This window comes from Schistocerca gregaria, chromosome 6 (genome assembly GCF_023897955.1).
Source record: "Schistocerca gregaria isolate iqSchGreg1 chromosome 6, iqSchGreg1.2, whole genome shotgun sequence".
In the NCBI taxonomy this organism is placed as follows: domain Eukaryota; kingdom Metazoa; phylum Arthropoda; class Insecta; order Orthoptera; family Acrididae; genus Schistocerca; species Schistocerca gregaria.
Window position 1 is genome coordinate 191226891 of NC_064925.1, and position 24149 is coordinate 191251039.

Sequence of the window (24149 nt, forward strand, 5' to 3'; positions counted from 1 at the left end):
TCAGTCATGAACAATAAATTAAATTATACAGTACAATCGAACCAAATCACATGGAATTCAGAATGTCAAAACGCAATACGTATAACGAGAATATGAAAACAGCGAACGTGATTAGTGACGACGATTCTGCAACATTTTTGCATTCTGTGCCTTTTTTGCTGTTCACTCTCACTGACACTACCCACATCTGCATCCAATATACTGATGCTCCATCTTGTCACGAAGATTTCATCCTTCAGGCGTCACGCCGCAATGTGCAAAAATTACCAAGTCGTTCACTCTATGATCAGTTGTTTTCTAGAGACCTGATTGAAACACCGTTCAACTACATGTTACCTTAAGATACTTTTATTAGAAGCTGGTTGTTCTGCAGATCTCTTGTAAGAAGGAAAAAAACATTAATTTGATTTCGCAACTACAACGACTTCTTCTAGTCTTTCACCTAGTAGAAAATGAAAGGTGAAAACAAAATTGTACAGAACTTCAGTATAAAAAAGTAGCCCAATGTCTTTTCTTTCGAAAGCTTACTGGTGAAAAATGAGGACTTGAATATGCGGAAGTCTGTGGAAGGTATGTCGTTAATTGAAAATTTCCCTAACGGATTTTTGCTACGGAAAACTGAGGAATTTGACGAACGTCACCTTTAAACCCTAATTTGCTTCGCATATTAAATGAGATTTTATCGATAACATTTTTTAATGAAAAATAGCTGCTGATTGTCGTACTATAGACTGAGAAAACCAATTTAACCTTCTATCCCAACGTGTCACAAAGAGTCAGAAGGAATGGATATAAATTATTCAATTTTTACCACGTGTGGAGGAATGGAGAGATTTACGAAAATAATTCCAAGGAAAACGAGTGCAATATGTATTTAGTATAGAATGATGTCATCGGTGTGGTCTACAAGGATGAGGTACATGCACGATTGACGAATTTAACACGTACTAAAGACAGAACTGGCCTAACGACAAGATATATTTTTTCGACAAGGACTTGAATTTCATACCAAACTGACGTCTTTTGACATATAGAAAAGTCTTTGAAATTACAAATTGTGAGTAACCATTTATTTTTTTCACTCTATTCACATATACCTGGAACCTAATGCAGTAGTTAATGAGTGGTTTTAGGTTAGTGTTGTGTTTATCGGGCTATAGTACTTAACTCCTCTCGAGTAACACGAACGATATGCCACGTAGTCTGTTCCTTGAGACACAGTGGAGGGGTTTGTGATTTAGGCAGGAACACCGGTGAATTGTCTAGCCACCTCAAATTGCACAATGCCGCCTCTCATTCCTTTACCAGCTAAACATTGTCGTTATCCCATTCTGAACTTTCCATTGTTTCATTTTATAAGCATATAAGAATTTCCGAGTGGTTGTGAAAACAAGCCATCAGCCTTGCTTTAGCGTCAATGAGAGGACAGGTACTTCGTTTACGCCAGTCTTGTTAAAAACGGAATGTAACTGTTATAAAACAAGCTGATCGGCTGTATCATATTGCGTGTTATGAGAACCTTGAGGGAAAGTTTCAGCTAGGCGACTTTTTATGGAAATTACCTAGAGGCATGAGGGAAATAAATTCAAAGTTAGTCATTAAGACATTTGTTGCGTAACCAAGACCAATTGGAATTTGTAAATATCAATTTTAATACGTAAAATGATAAGCGGAACAAGAAATGTAATTTTTAAAGCTTTCGCAAAGAAGAATTCGCCGAATCTCGAATCAATACCTTAGTCGACTGAAACTGGTAAAATACTGGTAACTGTAAAGCTGCTTTGGAACGTGCATCTGAAAATATATTTTCAAATACAAGAACAAGATACACAACGAAATGACGTACCGAGTGGATCATGGATTTAAGAGCACGAAATGCTTTTCATGTTGAGAAGAAATTTCTGTTCTGATCTTAAGGTGTCCCCTGGGAAATGACAATATCTCCAAGTGAAAGACTGGAAGAAGAAAGAAACAGTGGCTGGAATTTTCTAGTGTTCTTTTAAACAAAGTACTATTTCTACTACATGTGTCGTTTTCATAACTGCTGTTTCCAAACAACGTATCTGTTGTAAAAGGCCTCGAAAAATTGTGGGATAACAAAGTACCTCGCAATATTTTTTGCGTAATTTCGTACAATGTCTGCTTATTTTCAAGCTAATGTCTCCCATGTGAGTAATTTCACGCTGCAATATAACTTCAGGATCTTATATTACACAGCATATAAACAAGACCCTAAAGCACTCGTTGGCAGTAAAGAAGTCGTTCTACGTGGGAGAAACTTTTGTGCATTAGATCAGTCGTGCATCTCTTTATCTAAATAGGTAATACAAACATTGTGATTTCTACACCGTATTTGTGCTAATATTCCAGTGCAATATGTCTCGAAGGTTTCACACCGTGCTGTAGGTTCGATGAATCTCGAGTATCTCCAGTACACATCCGGTTAACAACGGACAAGTTAACAGATTACACCGTAGACCAGCATCTATAAGATGAACGTAATATTGCTTACTAACCTGTTGAAGTGACGCAAATATGAACATTCCAAAGCAATTAATTGTAGGTAACACGAAAATGAGAAGCATCGTTCCTAAGGTAGGTGAAAAAAGCAGTTACTAACAATTCGCTGCCATGAAATATTGTATCTCATAAGTTAGTTTTCGACGGTAGTTTAAACCAAAATTTTCCTATTTTGAAATATCATTTTATCCATGCTGGACCATGCTGAACTGTGTGGGCGTTTAGGATAGTTGGTGAAGAAAGTAACAAATCTTTAATAGAACGCCATTATCGGTTTCAGACTATCACGATCGTCTTCAGATGGCTAATTCTTTTAGTTGCAGATATGTTTTCTTAGCTGCACGACATCCAACCGTGCACCACAAAAGAATATTTACGTAGTTAGTGCCTCATTATACGTTGAGTAATTCGCCTGGATCTGATGAGACACGAAGCGAAACAGTTGTATATACTTGAATATGTTCTGCGAGACCTTAGATTGGTCCTTATGCTTTTACTAGACTATCACGATATGTTGCAAAACAAAAAATAGTGGCACAAAACATTTAATAACATTAATCACGGTAATTGCTGTCTGAGACGTGAGATTTACATGCGATGTTTTTCTTTAATGGAAGGACCATCCACCGAGCGAAGATATCACATACTTCCCAATGTAATGTTCTCAACTATATTAGGTTAAACGAAGAGTACATGTGGGATTCACTATGTTAACAACAGGAATTCTGTACAAGAGTTCGTGATGACTGAGTGTTGTGTGATGTCCTTAGGTTAGTTAGGTTTAAGTAGTTCTAAGTTCTAGGGGACTGATGACCATAGATGTTAAGTCCCATAATGCTCAGAGCCTTTTTTTTTGTACAAGAGTGGACATATTACTTAAGAGTTTTAAGTAATTTTGTTTCCAGGAACCTGGAAGTGGAATTTTGACGAAGTGCCATCATAAACATGTTAATGTTTTCTACAGTTGTAGCAGAAAATATAAAAGAAATATTTGTTATGAGGGTAGTCTGACAGTCTTTGTTCATTCTCTTCTGTGGTAGTTGTTAGGGTGTTAGTTAGAACAGCTGTTTATCTACAGTGATGAAAAAAAATCCCAACCCCAAGAAGAGTTGTGCGACATAAACGAAAGTTGGTAAGCGTATTTGCACATCTGAAAGACGACATAGATTCAAATTTTGCCTCAGTCATATAAGAGTTGCGCTGATAGCCCCACTGTGACGATGTAAAACAGGCTGTAACGGTCGCGCGCGTTAGTTACCTTTGAGATGGACCGTGATGAGGTTATGTTCGTCAAGAATGCCCCTAAGGTGACAAAGATGACATTACCAACGCCTCACAGAGTTTGAAGGAGGTCGCGTAATAGGGCAACGACACGCTGCATCTTCCTTCTGTGACATTGCAAAAAGACTTGGCAGGAATATGGTCACTGTACATAACTGCTGGCTTCGGTGGTCACGAGAAGGCACGGTTGTAGGAATATTTGGGCTCTGGACGGCCCGTGGCACTATAGAGAGGGAAGACTGTCGTGTTCGGCACATGGCTCTGTCGCATCGTACTGCATCTGCAGCAGCAATTCGAACAGTAATAGGCACCACAGTGACACAACGAATTGTTATAAATCGCTTACTTGAAGCGCAGATCGGAGCAAACCAGGTGACTCGTATCGTGGATTCCACTGACTGGACTGTAACACCATTTGTGACTTCAGCTGTGCCAAGTGAGAGCTCATTGTAGGGCAAGGTGGAGGTCTGTGAAATCTGGTTCTGCCTCGGTGCCAGTGACGGCCACCTGATGATTAGAAGAAACTCCGTTGAAGACCTGCAATGAGCCGGCCGCTGTGGCCGAGCGTTTCTAGGCGCTTCACTCCGGAACCACGCGGCTGCTACGATCGCAGGTTCGGATCCTGTCTCGGGAATGGATGTGTGTGATGTCCTTAGTTAGGGTTAAGTATTTCTACGTCTAGGGGACTGTTGACCTTCAGATGTTAAGTCTCAAAGTGCTTACAGCCATTTGAACCATTTTTGAACCTGCAACTATCCTGCCTGCTTGCTGAACACAGTAGACGTACTCACGGAGTTATGGTCCGTGGTGCGATTTCGTATGACAGCAGGAACACACTCGTGATGTTCCCACGCCCCCTGACTGCAAAATTGTACATTAATCTGGTGGTTCAACATGTTGTGCTGCCATTCACGAACAGCATTGCAGTGGATGTTTTCCAACAGCACAACGCTCCCCTGAAAACCGCTGTTTTAACCCATAATGCTCTGTAGAACGCCGACATGTTGCCTTGGGGTGCTCTATTATCAGATCTGTCTCGGTCGAATACGGGAAATCATTGGACAACTACAGTGTCATCCACAAATAGCATAATCCCACAGACTGACATCCGGAACTTCTACAACACAACTAATTCACGTTTGCATGCTTCCATTCAAGATTCCGGCGGTTACAGTAGTTACTAATATACCAGAATATCACATTTGTAATGGCTTATCTCGATCTTACAATAACCTGTGATCTTGCAATATAAATCTCTTAAATATGGTATATGGACAAAGGCATAGCGAAGTTTGATTGCATTAATTATTTTTTGGTGTTGAGGTTGTTTTTCCGTCAGCTTGTTACAATATGGATATTCTTGTTCAAATGTGTGACTGTTGGAGGACCATGTTATGTTAAATTGGTGTGAATAAATCTAAGGTTTTTAGTAGTATTTATGGCTACCTGCATTTTTCACCAACTTTTTTTCACAATCATGAATATGTATGAATGTGGGACGTCTCCTTCGAGCGAGGTACAAACTCTGTTTCGGAGGGAGATTTTTGTTTGCGGTTTTCCTAATTTGAATAAGCGAATGTCCGGATGTTTCCACAAGGGTACGGAATGTTCCCTTCTCTTTGCCCCATAAGAAGTTGTCCTCAGTCCCTAATAATTTCAGAGGGGGCATAAAGAGTTAAGTTTCCATTCTTTTCTGTGGGATGTAAACGCCTTCGCCAACATGTAGTTTACTTAAATCGGTGAGCTACTATCGACATCTCGTACGTCAAGATGCCCGCTACGTCACCAGCAGTCCATTTAAGGTCCAAAGTGAGAGACAAGACTGTAGTGAACTCTGGCGTCAACGTCCCACTCACTCTGATAATGGTATCTATCGACACGGTACACTGCTTAATACAAATGGCTCGTGTCCCACAGGAACTCATTCAGTCATACAGGTGTGTCTTTCCTTCTGTTTGATTGTCTAATAGGTAAATGGTGATGACACCTAAAACAACATCAAGGCCGATTTATTGCTGCATGCATGCCGAATATAGTTATCATTCCGTGTGGAAGATCCTGGGCATGACACTGAATCCAAAGATTGAAAGTTGCGAGGTGAGGAACACGTAAAGGTATGAGATGTAGGAGCATCTTGTGTTATGTAATCTAACATTTCATTGCGTCTATGTCAGACCTTTAACAGTAGTTCTTTAGTATATTATTAGCGTAGGTTTCATGTATGTCTATGCACTGATTGTCCTTCAGTTAAGAGTACTGTGAAACATCGATGTATGCAATCGTGAGTTTTTCGCATTGCCGATCCAGTTCTAATAAGTTGTGGAGAACCTTGATAACGAAATACAAAAAAAAAAAAAAAAAAAAAAAAAAAAAATCAGTCAAAATACATGTTGGTTGAATGGGAAGGGAACTGTCGAGAGGGAGAAGTCTAATGAAAGATCGCTGGTGAGGCTCAAATTAAATTATATCAACCACCTCTTTTATAAACTTATCATCCAGATTTCAGTTATGACGGTAAGGGTTTAACTGGAATGTTGGATGTTGCAGACGAGCTTACTAGACGGACAACACTATTTCACGCCTTTGCTACAAGAGCATGCAGGTTCATTATTCGGGCCTGCATTTCACTCAATGAAATCCCTTCGATCGTCGGCTGAATTTTGTTCACAGGAGTTGCTACCTTATCTGGACCTTCTGTTTAGACTTGTGAACTAAATCATACGCTGAACCTAAAATCTTAACTTCATGTCGTAAACTCATTAATAATCATAGTAGCCAAAAATATCGTAAGAATTCAGAGAGAGGTTCTTCTGTCGTTCTTTGTTAGCTTAATCGATAGAGCATTTCTACACGAAAGACAGAGGTCCCATATTGAACTTTTTAGTTATGAACTATGAGAATATGCGTACTGAGCGAAACTAAAATCTACACAGATTTGTTGTATATTCGGAACGACGACAAACCATCATCATGATGTAACAAAACCGCATGGATCTAGAATTTAATTTATTTTTTATGGAATTATATGACGCACTTTGAACGCATGCAACTGTCTTCTCTGTTTGTACTTCGTGTGCTAATCCCAGTGACTTACATCAGTGATGTTCGGTACAATACCGAAGGCTTAAGTGTTGTGAGCACATTTTAAACTTCCACAACCAGCTCCAAATAGACACAAAAACATTTTCAGCCTCACATGTGTCGTATCTGTGCCATTGTTGACTGTTCTTACATTGACGTTAAAATTGTCGTTATAACCTAGGATAAACCGAATTTTTTTTGCGTGGAAACGATAATACGGCCACATTTAGAATCTATACACCCCTAGGTTGGACCCGTGGTGCGGGTCTTAGCTTGAGAAATTTTGACGTATTTAATCCGAAACAATAACATTTTAAATCAATTTTCTAATTAAACGCCTATTATGCAGCATTTAAGTTACAAACGTCTGTCGATTTATACTGTATAAAATTTTACTAAGCAATTAATGAAGTGACGACAGTAAAAATACTTTGGCTTTTGAATTCGTCTTTCTTTGTATGGGAATTATCTTGTATGGTATGGCGGTCCGTAATAGTAGATTAGCCGGAAAAACTTAAAAACTTTCTTATGACATTGACAGATTCATTTTGCAATTTCATTGTTGTAATTCTCCTACGACGAATGGTACAAACGCTACAGCAGCAGCGTGTATTTGCGGTCGTGAACCAAAAAAAAAATTTCGCCTCTGACGCAGCCTACCCTCAACGCACCTTTGCCTAGCTGGTTATCGTCAGCTCAACCCTTCGTTGAGGTTGGTTTCCATGGTATCCGTCTCGGTCTCGAGAGGGCGTCTCGGGAACCAGGCAGAGGGGACAGAAGATATGAATAGCAGTAGCTCGAGACATGCTCCTCTTGCTGCATCCGCCACAACTTCGATAGCAAATAGGAAAATCGTAACCTTCTTCCACGCGTGTATTTCTGCCCGGTTAGAGCCAGTGCCTTCTTCGCAAGCCAGCAACTGATGTACTATCACCGTTTGAACACCGAATTGGATCGGAGGACGCCTTCGTCATACGGATAGCTGCCTCCCGCGACTTGTGCTCCGAACCTTCGTGTTCTAAGAAGTGGACAAGTTATGCTGCTCGAGAGAGGCAACTCTGAATATGTACTTTGAGTATACTTTACATTGGAGAAGAGAATGTAATATACGCTCTTAAGAATCATTTTCGTTTCGTTGAAAAACTGTTGTTTGTGACGAACTTTTCCCTCACATTACTAAGAAGAATTTCTAGAAAATACTTATTTTTTTTGATGTGCTGTATCAGAAACAGCAGACTGTTTATGATCTAAGGTTACTTGTTGAAATAAACAAACTTTAATTACATCTACTTGTGACCTTGTGGATATATTCTGAGTGAGAAATACTTATTTCAAAAATAAAACACGCATGTTGACTTTCTAATTTTGCACTAAAATTCTCAAAGCGGTCGCATGGCAAATCAATGACATCACTAGCCAGTATGATATCTTCAAGGATATCATGGGTCTTAAGAGATCCCGAATATATCCCAGACTGATAAACGTATTTGGAAATAGTTTTCCGCAGCTTTAACTGCTGAAGATTCTGTGCCTAGTGACGGGAAGTAGCAAAACATTGTTTACCAGAAATGAGACGTTTATGCGAAATCAAAGACGTTATAAACTGCCAAAATTTCCTTCGCTATTCTTTTGAAAGTGTAAACAGATCTGACAAGCGAAGCATCACGGGATTTAATGCGAGGGACTGCGGGCTTATAGACTTAATTCGCGTCAGCAGTCCACTAAAAACTTCCGTCAAATAATTCTAAATTGAAATGAAACATTTTTAATTTAAAATTTTTTGGTGCAAGTCCCTAAGATGCAAACTAGATACGATGCGAATAAATTCTGTTCTCGTTACAGGACCAGATTCAAGTAACAGAATTCTCTGTATTCTGTGTCATTAGAATTATGCTGACTTTTTTTGTAAACATCCTGCACGATGGTTAAAACTAAACTGCAGCAACTCACAGAGGTCCCGTGTGGGCTGTAATTGTTGTATAGCAGTGAAAATTGGTAGATGTTAGGCATTAACATGGATCCAGTTCACACAGAAAAAAATCTTTTCCTATTTTGGCCACCAGGTTCAAATATGGCGCTTTTGGATGCAAGAAAGACGAGTAGAAATATTTCCATGCGTTATGGCTTAGCAACGGGAAGTGGACAGAAAAGGTTAAACAAGTAAGAAAGGCGAAATGCTGATTTTATTGTTAACCGCCTCTTATCAATCCATATGAGACGTAGACGAGATGCTGCATCCGTAAAACGACGTGATGAACAGTTTCTCGCAGAGGTCTAATGGAATCTCAGCAATGTGTTCCTGAGGCCTATAGATCAAGTAGAGACCGGCCGTGTCCCTACTAAATGTGTTCGTTTAGGCATACTCAGAGCGAAAAGTCACATGGATGCAGATCAGATGTTCTTTCAAATCATGCATCTTGAAAGGCCCTGGAGATAACACGTTCTTGGAAGGCTGGACGGACCCTTACTCGGCGAAGGACAGGAAATTTTGCCCCATCTTCCATGAAAACAGTTGCTTTCACACAGCTGCCCTCTGCCAAAGAAGGGATCACATACAAGGAGGTCTCGATAACGGACAGACGTTGTGGTACACCTGACAGGTCTTCTCGATGTAAGAGGAGCGGACCGAGAATAGAGGTGCATTTGAATCTACACCACATAGTCACAAACGGAAAATGCAGTGGCTTTTCACGCACAACACGCGTTTTAACAGGACCCAAAATTTGGCAGTTTTGTGTATTCAGTCGCGCACTGTCAGCACATGTCATCAACTTCATTCTGTGCCAGAAAATGAAGAGCAAATTGAGAACGTCACGGCTGATAATGAAGTTCTGTTGCTTAACTGTATGGATTTGTACGGGTACCAGTGTAAGGTAAACCGCACAGCTTCCGGGGTAGTCTTGTACATGGGATGGACAATTCTCGTGCCACAGCACGACCACCAGCACAACCCAGAACACGTGCTGCATGGCCAGTTACGGCAAGAGCAACCTCGTCAATAACTTCCTCCGGGATAGCACGCATTCCTCTTCCAGGTGCCACACCAAGCTCACCCACCCTTTCGAATTTCGTTAGTATCTTCTTTAAACCAGTTAATGACATCGGGCCTCTCCTAAAGACCTTGCAGTCGGCGATATTCTCTCAGTGCTGCACTGTAACTGCTGCCGTTCACATAAAACAGCGCACGGTCTCTCCTCTTGATAGCCGTACTGTTCTGTCACGTTATGGCTTGTCAAATGACAGCATTGATGCCATACAGTCACACAAACACTGTACATCGCCGAATTTACACCTGGTGGCGACAACTGGGACTAATTTATTTTCAAGCGTAAATCTGCTCTGCATTAACGTATTAGTGTACCTAACGAGTTTCGCTTGCATTTTATTATTATAGCCCATTCTGCACCTCCGTGAGCAGCTGGGCTGTAATTTTAACGACCCCGTACATTGTGCCTTACTATCTTTTGGTTCAAACAATCGATTTTTTAAAAACTGCATTTTTGGATCCATAATAGTGTTTAGAATCCACCCCGGAAACAGTTTTTCCGAATACGGAACGGAAATGTGTGTTTTTTGAGGTTGAACAAAAAAATGCACCTGCCTGAAATCGGCGTTTTTCACGCGCCAGTTTTTTGCTTTCGGAGGAAAAGTTATTGTACTAGCCCTCAAGCATTTCCATTCTGGTGCGAAGACTGTGGAGATTGTGACTTTCCTGGCAGTGAGCAACTTCAACGAAGGGTATTCAACAATTCTGAAGATCATGACCACGATGGACATCACTCTGGGAGTCTATTCGACGCAGTTCGCCAAGCATTCGGACGACCACCGGATTCAAGCGGCCATAAACCGCTTTTCACCGGCCGTACGAGAGGCACTGGCGCATCAAAGGATGCCCCAGATTGAGCAGAACGCCATCTATGAGGAAGAGGAAGGGTTAGTTTATGGACCCGGAATAGGAGATTTAAAGTAAGTTGCATAATATGGCATTTATATGTAGTCAAAAGTTCAAACGCGTTTTTCTTCAAATGACTTTTTTTTATCGTGCTGTATGGTAACTTCAAATCTACTGAACCGATTGGCATGATTCTTTGTTTCCGACAAAGCTAACTAAATTGTCTAGGAGTTGTGCCACTTTTGTCCTATCCATCAACTATAAATGTTTTTACTTGGGCGAAGTCCAAAAATCGATTAAAAACACTGCTCTTTTTCAAATAGCCGCCATTCTCTGTCCTATGGTCCTAAAAATCTTAAGCGAGGTACAACTCCTAAAGAATCTTATATACTTCGCTAATGTCCACTCATTTTGATTTCAGACGAGCCGGCTGACCTGTGACATGCCGCGCGTGGAGGTCTACATCGAAATTTTGTTTCGTTCCGACGCCACTTCCGCCTTTCCTCTTCTATAGGTCTGGGCGAAAAAATTCCAGTTTGTAGAGGAAATATCAGTTAACATTTTAACCAAATTTGGCATTGATATCTATAACACATCCTGAGAAAACAATTCACAAAGAACATGCTTTTTCGGGCCAAAGATAGTAAACCCCCCCTTAAATAGAAGACATTCAACCAAAGATAAAATTTGATTATGAATTTCTGCAGAATGATAAGTGTTTAATTCCAAAATACGAGACAGGTTATAAGGTTTACTGTCGTGATTCGATGTTTTGACCGAATTTGTTCCTCACCTTCGTACCTTTATTTCAGCGGCAGATTGTGTAACAGAGATTTCGTAACGCATCTGTTGAAATCTTCTAGAAATATCATCCGATTAGTACTATCGTGTTATCGCAACGTATATAATCGAAACACGTAGTTATTAGTATGCGATCACATCCACGCAGAAAGAAAAATGCTGAGATTAGAATGTGTACCTAATGCAGTAGCAACCTCTTCTCTTTTACTATAGTGCTTTTTTCTTATGCGTCTCACTGCGATGTGATTTTATACGATTGGTTTGCACCAGGCCGACAAAGGCATATTTTACGTGGGCTAGAGGATTTACTTTGGAACTACACGAGATGTGCGGTTCAGAAGAAATCGGAAACAGCGTGAATAGAAGTGAATTTATGGAACTCCTAACGGCTCTCCTGTGGTTCGCACACTGAATCGCGGAGCAGAGGGAAGTTATTGGGAACAAATTTGCAGATCCCGCTGTTTACGTCGTTGGCTTTAGGGAACGTTTGACTTCCTCCTTCCGAATCCGCTTATCATATTTATTCTGCAGCCAGGGAATCGAATTCTCGCCGTTGTCCCGTGGAGCTCGCAACTTGTGGCCGTAAGTGGATTACCCGACCCAAGCGGCCCATCCCGCTTAGCTCTCGGCCAAGATCCTAGTCACTCCTTTGGAGTGCAAACATGCTTAACACATCTAAAGCGTCGTCTCCAAACGGGACTGTACAGCAAAAGAAAACTTACAGAGTAAATTTCCTCTCTCTCAGTAGCTTCGTATTTGAATAAAAAGCCGGTCGCGGTGGCCGTGCGGTTCTGGCGCTGCAGTCCGGAACCGCGGGGCTGCTACGGTCGCAGGTTCGAATCCTGCCTCGGGCTCGGGTGTATGTGATGTCCTTAGGTTACTTAGGTTTAAGTTGTTCTAAGTTCTAGGGGACTTATGACCTAAGATGTTGAGTCCCATAGTGCTCAGAGCCATTTGAACCATTTTTTGAATAAAAGTAACGCAGTTTTATTTCAGACAACCGAAAATGTACACTGTGTCTCATATTTTCCAAAATGAAATCAGACTGCTTTAATGTGTACGATCTGTACTTTTTCATACCTTGATTATGAATCACAAGCCCATTTTGACGTTTCTAGGGTTCGGTGACTTAACCTGCTAAAACGGAACCTTTATAGGATGGGTTTGTTGTCCATCTATCTGCCCGATAGTTAAGACCTGTTTATCTCTAGAATAGCTTGGCGTAGTAAGTTCAAATTTACGTCACAGACTAAGGCGCATAGCCGCCAGCGTGAAAATTATGAGAGTCTAACCCACTTCAGTCGAAAGATATATTTTGATACTAGAAGACTCACTCATCAGAACTGAAGGATGTTGCCCGTTGAGCTAGAATCTCGAAAGTCAGCAAGAAGCCAGTTTACACAGGACGGGTTAAGTAAAAAATCCGAAACGTATTAATCTATAATTATATCACATAGAAATAACTTTTGACAGTTGAACTTGGTTGCATTCATCATCCGTCAGAAGCGTAAGAGGCGAACATTACAGCATGCAAACACAAAAATGTAAGTTGTCATGTTTTAGTAAGTAAATGAAAAAAAATGTTTTGTTAGGTCTTCTCTCTCTAGTCATATAAACTGAAGTTCCCTGTTGGCATCTTTTGTATGTCCGGGTTAGTCAGAAATTTGTGGAACATTTAGATACAGTCTCTGAATTCCCGTATCTTATCAATATTAATATCGATAACACGCATAAAACGTTGAGATTTTCTATTCCCGAAATGGTTGAACTATGTAAGATGGTACGGAATCCTCAGTTCACGATTCCTACTTGCACTTTGCCAAATTTTTAAACAGTCTGCAGATACACAAGTGCGCATACATTACCTCAGCATTTTGGCAAAAGCGAATATTTCCCTGTGAAAACGAATTTTTTGCTTCAAGCATTCACCTAATTATTGTGTTTATATCAAGCTTGTCACGTATTCCTCTATAGAGTTGCAAGGCGATTTGTGAAAAGTATCTCAAAAAAACTTTTGCTAGGGAAAAGTTAAAGCGAACGTCGCGACCAGCGAGGCAGCATGCAAATTAAACGGAGGCGTAACAGGGATTATGGACATTCTGAAAGTACTCGAACTCGACATCGGACCAGGCTGTTACAATTTCTACGACAATAGCCGAGGAAAAGCGTATCGAGCTAGCAGAGCAGCGATTGACAGACATTGCCCAAGAGCCCCACAGGACCACCGTGGTCGTGAAGAAAACTCAGGACTTCCTTTTGGATCTGTTAGAATTGCTATATGGTCTCTGGATCGCTGACTGGAGGTATGTTTGACTAAACTACAAAAAATGTAACACAGAACTTCAACCATGATTTTCTAGAAAACGTATTTTCAAATTGGCACGTAGCAAAAAGAACGGTACACACAAGTTTGATTGGAATTTGATACCGACGTATTAATTTGATTTATATATCAGCATACCTAGCCATTCTGCGATATATTCAAATGTTTATTTTAGGTGCGGTGTCGATTTTGTGGGCGAAGTAAATGGCATTTGTTTCAACACATAACGGCTTTGTCATAACTTAAAACTTTTCAGTTATACTACGCTTGCTGGTAGAAAATGTATTGAGAATATCTTGAACAAAATTAGTTTGTTACAGGTCCCATATTCTGGCTGCAAGGGGTCTTTTCACCTATTGCAGCAGTTACAGGGAGCGTCCAATGTGGTGACAAAATTTCTTCAAGATGGTTAAAATGGTTAAAATTGCTCTGAGCACTATGGGACTTAACATCTGAGGTCATCAGTCCCCTAGAACTTAGAACTACTTAAACCTATCTAACCTAAGGACATCACACGCATCCATGCACGAGGCAGGATGCGAACCTGCGACCATAGCAGTCGCGCTGTTCCAGACTGAAGCCCCTAGAACCGCTCGGCCACACAGGCCGGCTGATTTCATCAAGAGAAAAGTTTAAGGGATAAAACTATATCTTCACATGTAGCATCACTTTTTATTTTACTTGGAAATAAAGAAGTCACAAAAACCATCTGTTCTTTATTCATTCAAAAACGAGTATTCCCTTAAATGTTGTCTGCGCACTTGTGCTGTTGCTGACATCCTTCTTACTTCGTCATTAATGCCAAGAGAGGCCAATTAATGTCGCCGAGCAAACTAATATGAATACATTGCTGTAAACACGTCAGTTATTTGAATCACCATTTCCAACGTCGCTGTACTGTTTCTCCTTCGTGTGCTAATAAATTACAGGAGCTGGTTGATAAAAGTAGTCCAGAGAACAGAGCTCCACGACACAGGGAGAAACAGCTGGGGAAAAGAAATACAGTTCTACCTTACTACAGCAGATGTTGATTTGGTAAGGCTCTGAAGCATTTTCTGCTACATTCTTTGCAGTACCGGCAAGTTTCGGAATGTTTTTTGACTTGTTCAAAACAGGTCTTTTCTGACACCATTTTCTAAATAAGCGGATCTTGGCACTTTTTGCTGGCAGTTTAACAACATTAAGCTTCTTAGGAAACAACTTACCACACCTTTGTTGACACTTAACGTTCCACATCGAACTATCGCCGCTCGACGGTGAGTGCCATCGTCCCCTTTGTACCCCTCCACTCACACTGACGCAGCCCGCTCTACACTCTGAACCGGTGTGGCTCAAGCGGCGGCCGCACATGTGATACGGGCCTCAGAGGGTGTTTGCTTATATGCATACATTCAAGTCCAATCGCATTCACTCGTGCGGGTCATTTTTATTTGCCTCACCGTGTGTACTTACTAAAGCATGCGAGTAATATATGCGGTAGCGATATTGAAAGTGGGTGTATATACGGGATTAAACTTCCCTCTCTATCCCCTTACTGTTTCATCAGACAGAAATGTCTGTTGAAGCAAAAATACCCTGATACTAACGATATGGCGGAAATAGGAAAATCCACACATATGTTAACTCTGTTGTCTTCGGCAAGGTTGGTCAGGGAATGTGACGTCACTTCCGTTGAGGGAAAGGCAGGTGGAATTCTTTGTTTGCTGGCCACAGAATAGAAATGTACTAAATGGACCACACAATTGACTGTGGATTGGATAACGAAAATATTCATTATTCTTGTACGTATTTTGTAAGGCGTTCAGGCATTCAGGAGTGGGTAAACTTTGACTTTCCTGATGATAATAACTCATTATCGCTACGTATCTGTCGTGACCCTCTTCAATGGAAGCATAATGGTGTATATAACGGAATTAGTACATTTTTGTGGACCTAATTTCTTCCTTAATCATGGGTAAGACTTGTGCCGATTATCAGTCTATACGGCTTTCACAAGTTCTGCACCTGACCTTAATCTGTATAACGGCCAAATTGTAATTTAATACTTATTCAGACCTTCATGGACGTCCTTGCCTGCCGTGTTCTATCTTTAGAGCATCTAATACTCTCAGTGACCTATGTATTTGCTATTAATTTGTAATAGCGCTTTGAGGGCTGTAGTGATCATGTTTTGTGTGCCTTCAGTTACTGTAAACATCTACTTGTTACCTATGTTATTCGTGGTCAAAATCACATTTTTTGTAACATTCAGGTACATAAATATGTTTCCTTGTTTTGTGTGAAGTAAGTCTGTCGCCGTCAAATATATAAAATGCGGGTCCGACAGAACATACAGATTCTGTGTTGCCCATATTTACAAGTGTGTCAAAAGGAGTTTTCAGTTCCAGGATATAATTGTGTTTGTAACTTCATTCTAAAGTTAAATATTTTCAAGGACTAAGCTCAATGCATTCAGATAATGCCAAGTTCCATTCAGATTAGAAACTAGATTGTACGTAATGAGTGTATCAAGAACGACTTCACAAATTCGAAAAATAATATTGATTTACCCGCTTAGCTTACATAAATGGCTTTTGTGTCTTTTACGGCGAAATACACCATATTTACCTTATATCAAAACAGGTTCAATACGGCTTCCATTGCTTATGTGGCACACGTCCAATTTGAAGTGGATTTCTTCCGAAAATAGCTGCATCATGTCAGGTATGACTTGTTCAATCACTCTAACCTCTGGTAGAGAAGCTGCTCGGGGTGGTACAAACACATTATCCTTAATGAATCCCCAAAAATCCAGTCATCGCTAAGGATAATCTTTCCAACGTAATCTTTATGTTCATGCAACTGATGGAACGTTTCCCCAAAAAAAGTATTTATGAAAAATCCTATCAGCGGCTTTTAGTTCTTGCACCGTTGTAAACTTGGATGGTTTTTAGATGCAACTGTTTTCTCAGTGTGTGCTAAAATTCATATCTGGAACGCACAGCTCTCCAGAAGCATGCCGATTGTATTTTGTAGCTCTGTTCACAGCGCTTTGTCTCAATTGCGCCTTACGTCGTCACATGTATCGGGACCACCTGCGGATGTGTTACGTCTTAAAAAAATGGTTCAAATGGCTCTGAGCGCTATGGGACTCAACTGCTGTGGTCATTAGTCCCCTAGAACTTAGAACTACTTAAACCTAACTAACCTAAGGACATCACACACATCCATGCCCGAGGCAGGATTCGAACCTGCGACCGTAGCAGTCGCACGGTTCCAGACTGCGCGCCTAGAACCGCGAGACCACCGCGGCCGGCGTGTTACGTCTTACCGAACATTCCTTTTCCGTAAAACAATTACGCCACTCATAAATAGCAGGCCTGCTGGGAGGATATTTGCAATACCGCATACCAGCGTTACGTTGCACAGTTGGCCCACACATCAACTTTGGCACAGACGTCAACTCTTCAATGGATAACAGTGAACATGGTCACGAGCGATGAAGACAGCCACTTTTTCTGCAGTTGCCGATAGCGCTCGCGGTGACGCTGTTGTATACCAGCTCACCACATGAGTCAAAACATTATCTACTTCCCATCGAGATATCACCATGACTAAATCTGTAAGTCATATGAATAAGTTTGCAAGAATTTTTTAAGTTGTAATGTCTATTTTGATACACCACATATTTCAATGATCTTCCTTTTAGTCAGATTAATTTAATTACACTTCACTGAGCAAAAGGTATTGGTTACACGCATTTTCATAGGCATAGGTAGTAGCAGCCAAAATTTTAATATTTAACTCTATAAGCGGAACTCCCATCTGCTTCTCCTCAGTTTATTTTCCACTTTAGTCTTTATAATGACGTTATTTTCCACATTATTTCGTAGTTCAAATACAAGGAACTGTCTTCACGATCATGACTTTTTAACATTAACTGGTTTATGCTATGGATCTGATGTTTCAGCTGACTCCAACAAAAAAAGGCACTATGAGCAGAGAATCAATTATGAGCTGAAATTAGTGGAAACAAGCAAGTTGTATGTCACTTACATGTATATATATGTGACATAATTTCATTCGTTGTTCAGTATACTATTTCTACCACCGTCAAATGACACATAAAATAAAAAATAAAAAGATGAGAGCTACACAACTGTATCTGCTATAATGGCCTCGATGTTGCTGCTGCACTTAACACAAATCTTCCTTTCCTTTCCACAGTTGAAGTGAAAGGATATTCAAAATAATATTCATTTATATACTAATGAGGTGATTTTATGATGGACAATTTTTTTATCAAATGTTGTGTCAGAGCTACAAATTCATTCAGAGACAGTTCCGTTTGTCAGCCTGACTTATATATCCACAACCTTTCAAATTACACGATCATTTGATTTCGGCCAATTTGAAATGTTACTGCTATCGTTTTATCTTACACCCTTGTCCTGTGTGGGGTGTACGCAAATTTGCGTCTGTCATCTAAAATCGAATAGGCTACATAAATTCTGCAGTAGAAACGATGGGAAAACATATTAATTTACGTTACTGCCGAAACGACAAACGTAAATAAACACAAAATCTCGAAAAATGTGGCACACTTGATTGCTGTCTCTGAAATCAGCCGATCGTCTAATATAAATGACAGTGATTGTATAAGTGCAAAGGTCTAAAATGGAATCATCTTTTATGATTGCAGACCAAATGTTTGCTAACGTTTCCTGTCGACACTAGGGCCCTGACTGCTGGCATGATAATTTCTCCCTGTGTGTGTTAGTGACAGAGAAACGCTTTAAGACAAAAAGAGACGCAACCACGAAGATATTCCCCGAATAGAACCGATATCGGTGTAAGCGATGTTTTTGTACATGCAAACAAGTGACTAAAATTTCAGAAAAATTGGATGATTTATTCAAGAGAAAGAGCTTAACCAACTGAGCAAGTTAATAAAGCCTTATCCACCTCTGACCTTTAAGCAAGCAGTTCTTCACTTTCGCGTTGGTTGAAACAGGTGTTGGATGTCCTCCTAAGGGATATCATACCAAATTCTGTCCAACTGACCTATCGACCATCGTAATCCCGAGCTGGATGGAGGGCTCAGTGACTAATGCTCCAAACGTTCTCCATTGGGGAAAGATCTGGCGACCCCGCTGGCCAAGATACGTTTTGACGAACACAAAGACAAGCAGCAGATGGCCGTATGTGTACTGGAATTATCTGATGAAAGGTACTCGTTGTAAGTGTGTGGGTGTTATATTGATGAGTTTCACAACGGATAGATCTGACAAGTACCTTTTGGCTCCTGCAAGAACCAATTTCCACCCCACACTAGTACAGAAGTCAGAAAGACGCTCCTAATGTACCAAAAATAAATGCCTGAAAAACTTTCAGCATTAAACAGGGTGTTACAAAAAGGTACGGCCAAACTTTCAGGAAAAATTCCTCACACACAAAGAAAGAAAATATGTTATGTGGACATGGGTCCGGAAACGCTTACTTTCCATGTTAGACCTCATTTTATTACTTCTCTTCAAATCATATTAATCATGGAATGGAAACAAACAGCAACAGAACGTACCAGCGTGACTTCAAACACTTTGTAACAGGAAATGAGCAAAATGTCTTCCGTTAGCGAGGATACATGCATCCACCCTCCGTCGCATGGAATCCCTGATGCGCTGATGCAGCCCTGGAGAATGGTGTATTGTATCACAGCGGTCCACAATAAGAGCACGAAGAGTCTCTACATTTGGTACCGGGGTTGCGTAGACAAGAGCTGTCAAATGCTCCCATAAATGAAAGCCAAGAGGGTTGAGGACAGGAGAGCGTGGAGGCCATGGAATTGGTCCGTCTTTACCAATCCATCGGTCACCGAATCTGTTATTGCGAAGTGTACGAACACTTCGACTGAAATGTGCAGGAGCTCAATCGTGCATGAACCACATGTTGTGTCGTACTTGTAAAGGCGCATGTTCTAGCAGCACAGATAGAGTATCCCGTATGAAATCATGATAACGTGCTCCACTGAGCGTAGGTGACTGACGAAACTAAAATGAGCTCTAACATGGAAATTAAGCGTTTCCGGACACATGTCCACATAACATCTTTTCTTTATTTGTATGTGAGGAATGTTTCCTGAAAGTTTGGCCGTACCCTTTTGTAACACCCTGAATATCTTCTGGAGTCGTCTGCTGTAAGGAAAAGACACAAAAATATTCTATTTTCTTACGTAACTAGTGAGATACTTGGGTACTGGAGTATTGCTAGTTAGTGTAAGAAAAACATTGAACGAACGGAAGACATTATTTATTGCAAAATCTGAGAAAATCAAGTGAATCTTTTATTTATAAACTGATACACAAATAGCCAGGTTCTTTTCGGAATAGGAGGTTACCTCTATTGGATAGGAATCCTTTTAATTGAATTTATATACAAAGTGTGGGAAAGCTCTTCTTTCCCTTTTCTTTAAGAATATTATTTACGGCAGAATGGCTGAGAGCCGCGCCTAATCAACTTGAATAATTATCCAATTGAATTTTTGTGAGTAGAGTCGAGGATGTCACGTGTGATATGTAATGGATTGATGTGAATGAAGTATGTTATTTCTAATGGAGGAAAGATGGGGCTCGCCTACACTGTAGTGCACAATACTGTGAGCTGCGACGACTCCTGCCAGCGTCGTTCGCCGCTGAAAAATAAGAAATCTATCGCTTTCTATCTGGATTGACCTTCGCCAATCGAACTCTCACTACGCCTTGATGACGTCAAGGACTCCTATCTGCCCCTAGTCTAACTATTGGGGTGGTACACCAGTGAGACAACCAGTCCACCACGACGCCACTCGACGTTTGCTCGCAGGTGCTAACTAATACTCTGTCTGTGTTCACACAGCACATTAAGTGTACTGGCCAACACAGTGAACAAATGGTTAATGGTGAGCAACTCAATATAGAGTATCACTCCGATTCGCTTGCGACAGAGGTGCTCTCAGTGCAGTACTGAGTAGAGACTTTGTTCCTCGCTTTCTGTGTACACGCACAAGCGCACTCGCTCCTGCTACATGTTCCCACTTCAAGAGCGTCACAGGAACGACTCCTCTCCACGCAAAAAGTGAAAGGGTATACCATCCGCTGTGTTTCCCTCACTCCTCCAGCTCATTGCGTCAGAAATAGTCCGCCAATCAGCGTTACTCATACAAACAGGAGATTGGCGCTCCTTTTAAAGCCGGCCAATCCGGAAATCTATAGAATCTGCGTTAGGCGTTTACTGTCCACCAGCGAGAACTCTGAAACTGCGCACTAGATCCGTCAAAAAATGCATAAGCTGGGGCTCTCCCAAACAATACAGCAGGTTTTGCTTTTAAGGTGAACACACCAGCCATTAGCCTTTTTCTCTGGCAAAAACTGTTTTGGTCCCTGTGCAGTTGGCCGGCTGGCGTAGCTGCGTGCTAACTCACCCTCCTACAGACTTTCAAGCGGGCTGGTTGCCTCCGCCAAACAAAAATTCCTATGACCCTTGTGTCTTGATGTTTGGGTATGCCAGCCTCGACTTTTAAAACTCAGTGCGCACTTGTGATTTATTTATTAGATTTGCACATCGATTAAATGGAAATATGTAAAATCGACTCTACCCTATCGAGTTTGGGCTCAAATGAAACGTCATCATATGCAGAATACGACGATGAGGTCGGAATATGTAAGAAATGAAGGTCAGGAGGGCACACCACCTTACACCGTAGTGGTTTGGTATGAAAGGCAGCAAAACAGGGCATAGAAAATAACTGACGCACTATTTTAAAGGTAAAATGGATGAGAACCAAAGTGGTTCTGCTATGAAAAGAAGTGTCATCACACACCATCACTCATGGGTGTCGGGCCGTTTGGTGGGCTGCAGTCAGGTTAGTACCCCACTGCAGTCTAGGGAGTCTATAGACATGGCTGGCTGGTCATCAGGGTGTACTTCGAAGCAGAAACCATCACAAAGACAATTATACTCCAGGCAATGAGATTCCAAGCTGAAGACGTCACCAAAGACACCCTGGATAATGGGAGGATACTAATCTGATTATTGCCCGACAACCAGGCTCTGAGCACTATGGGACTTAACATATGAGGTCATCTGTCCCCTAGAACTTAGAGCTACTAAAACCTAACTAACCTAAGGACACCAAACACATCCATGCCCGAGGCAGGATTCGAACCTGCGACCGTAACGGTCACGTGGCTCCAGACTGAAGCACCTAGAACCGCTGAGCCACCATGGCCGCCGACAACCAGTCGTCGCAAGTAGGCTGTTTAAGTTTTTATTTGGTAACGTTACGTAGCACTCTGTATGAAAATCACTGCCTGTACTGTGTGCAGTCTGTGGCTGGTTGGCATTGTTGAAATATTCTCTATTGTAGTGTGCAGTTGGATGTGAACAGCGCGTAGCATTGCGCTGTTGGAGGTGTTTTGAGAGTGGATGATCTGGACGTGTGTCCATCAAAGACAGTAAATTTGTAAGACTGGATGTCATGAACTGATATAATGACTTTTGAACACTATTAAGGTAAATACATTGTTTGTTCTCTATCAAAATCTTTCATTTGCTAACTATGCCTATCAGTAGTTAGTGACCTCAGTAGTTAGAATGTTTTATTTAGATGGCAGTGTTGGCGCTCGCTGTATTGCGGTAGTTCGGATAACGAAGATTTTTGTGAGGTAAATGATTCATGAAAGGTATAGTTTATCGTTAGTCAGGGCCATTCTTTTCTAATGATTACCGATAGTCAGACTGCGTTGCGCAAAAAATATTGTGTGTCAGTTTAGTGATGATCAGAATATAAGAGGGAAATGTCTGAGTACGTTCAGTTTTGCTCAGCTGTTTGAAAACCAAATAACGTAGAGGTTTACCAGCACAGTAATTCATTAATTTTTCCAAAGGGTACGTTTCATAGTGTCACATTATGGGGCCATATTTTATTTCATAGCAGGAGCCCTTTGGTTGTCATCCGCGTTACCCTTATACCACAGAGGTTCCTTGACGAAATTCTATGCCCCATTTTGTTACCCTTCATGGCAAGTGATCCTGGGTTTCCATTTCAGTAACATACTGCTCGTCCACATACGGCGAGAGTTTCTACTGTGTGTCTTCGTGTTTGCCAAAACCTACCTTGGCCAGGAAGGTCATCAATTCTCTCCCCAGCTGAGAGGCTGACCAAGCAGCTTGGGATATTTATGATCTAATGCGCCAATTGCAGGATATCCCGCAAGAGAGCATCCAATAACTATATCAGTCAATCCCAGGCCGAATAACTGCTTTCATAAGACCAGAGGTGGACCAAAGCGTTAATGACTTATTCAATTTGTGAAGCTATTTCCCTTTAATAAGTCATTTTTCTAGAACTGAAGTCGTTTGTTTGTGCATGTGCATCACGTATACCTATTTACACCATATTCGGATAATTACTTCTTGATTCGTCCTTTTTTTGCCTTAGAATGTTTAGGAGAAATTAAGTGACTGAAATTTCGTGAAAATATCAGGCCACCACGCAAAACGCCTCTGTTTTAATGAGTGCCACCCCAACTCACGAATAATATCGGTGACAATCTCTCTCCTATTTTGCGATAATACAAAACTAGCTACCTTTCTTTTGACTTTTTCGCTGTTTTTTTCATACCTACCTGGTAAGTAACCCATACCACATAGCATAACTCTAGTAGAGCGTTAACAAGCGTAGCGTAGGCAGTCTGTTTTGTAGATCTGTTCCAACTTCTAAGCAGTCTTTGGTTCGCCTTCCCTACAACATTTTTTATGTGATTGCTCCAATTTAAGCTGTTCGTAATTGTGATTCTTAGGTATATAGTAGAATTGACAGTTTTTTAATTTGCGTATTTCATCCTATAACCAATATTTAATGGAATTCTTTCCGTACTCATGTAGATGTCCACACTGTTCTTCTTATTAGAGACAATAGCCACTTTTTGCAACATGCAGATATGTTTAAGATTTTTGCAGTCGGTTTGGATCTGCTACTGAGTTTACTACATGGTATATGGCAGCGTCGCCTGCAAACAGTCTAAGGGCTGCTCAGATTATCTCCTAGATTGTTTAGAGAGATAAGGAGCAGCAGAGTGCCTATAACACTTGGGGAACGCCAGATATGACGTGTGTTTTACTTGACGATTTTCCGTCGTGATAGGGAATCACGAACCTAGTCGAACAGCTAAACTGCATAGGCACGCAATGTGATTACAATTCTCTCATTAGGAACGGCTGGGAATCTACAAA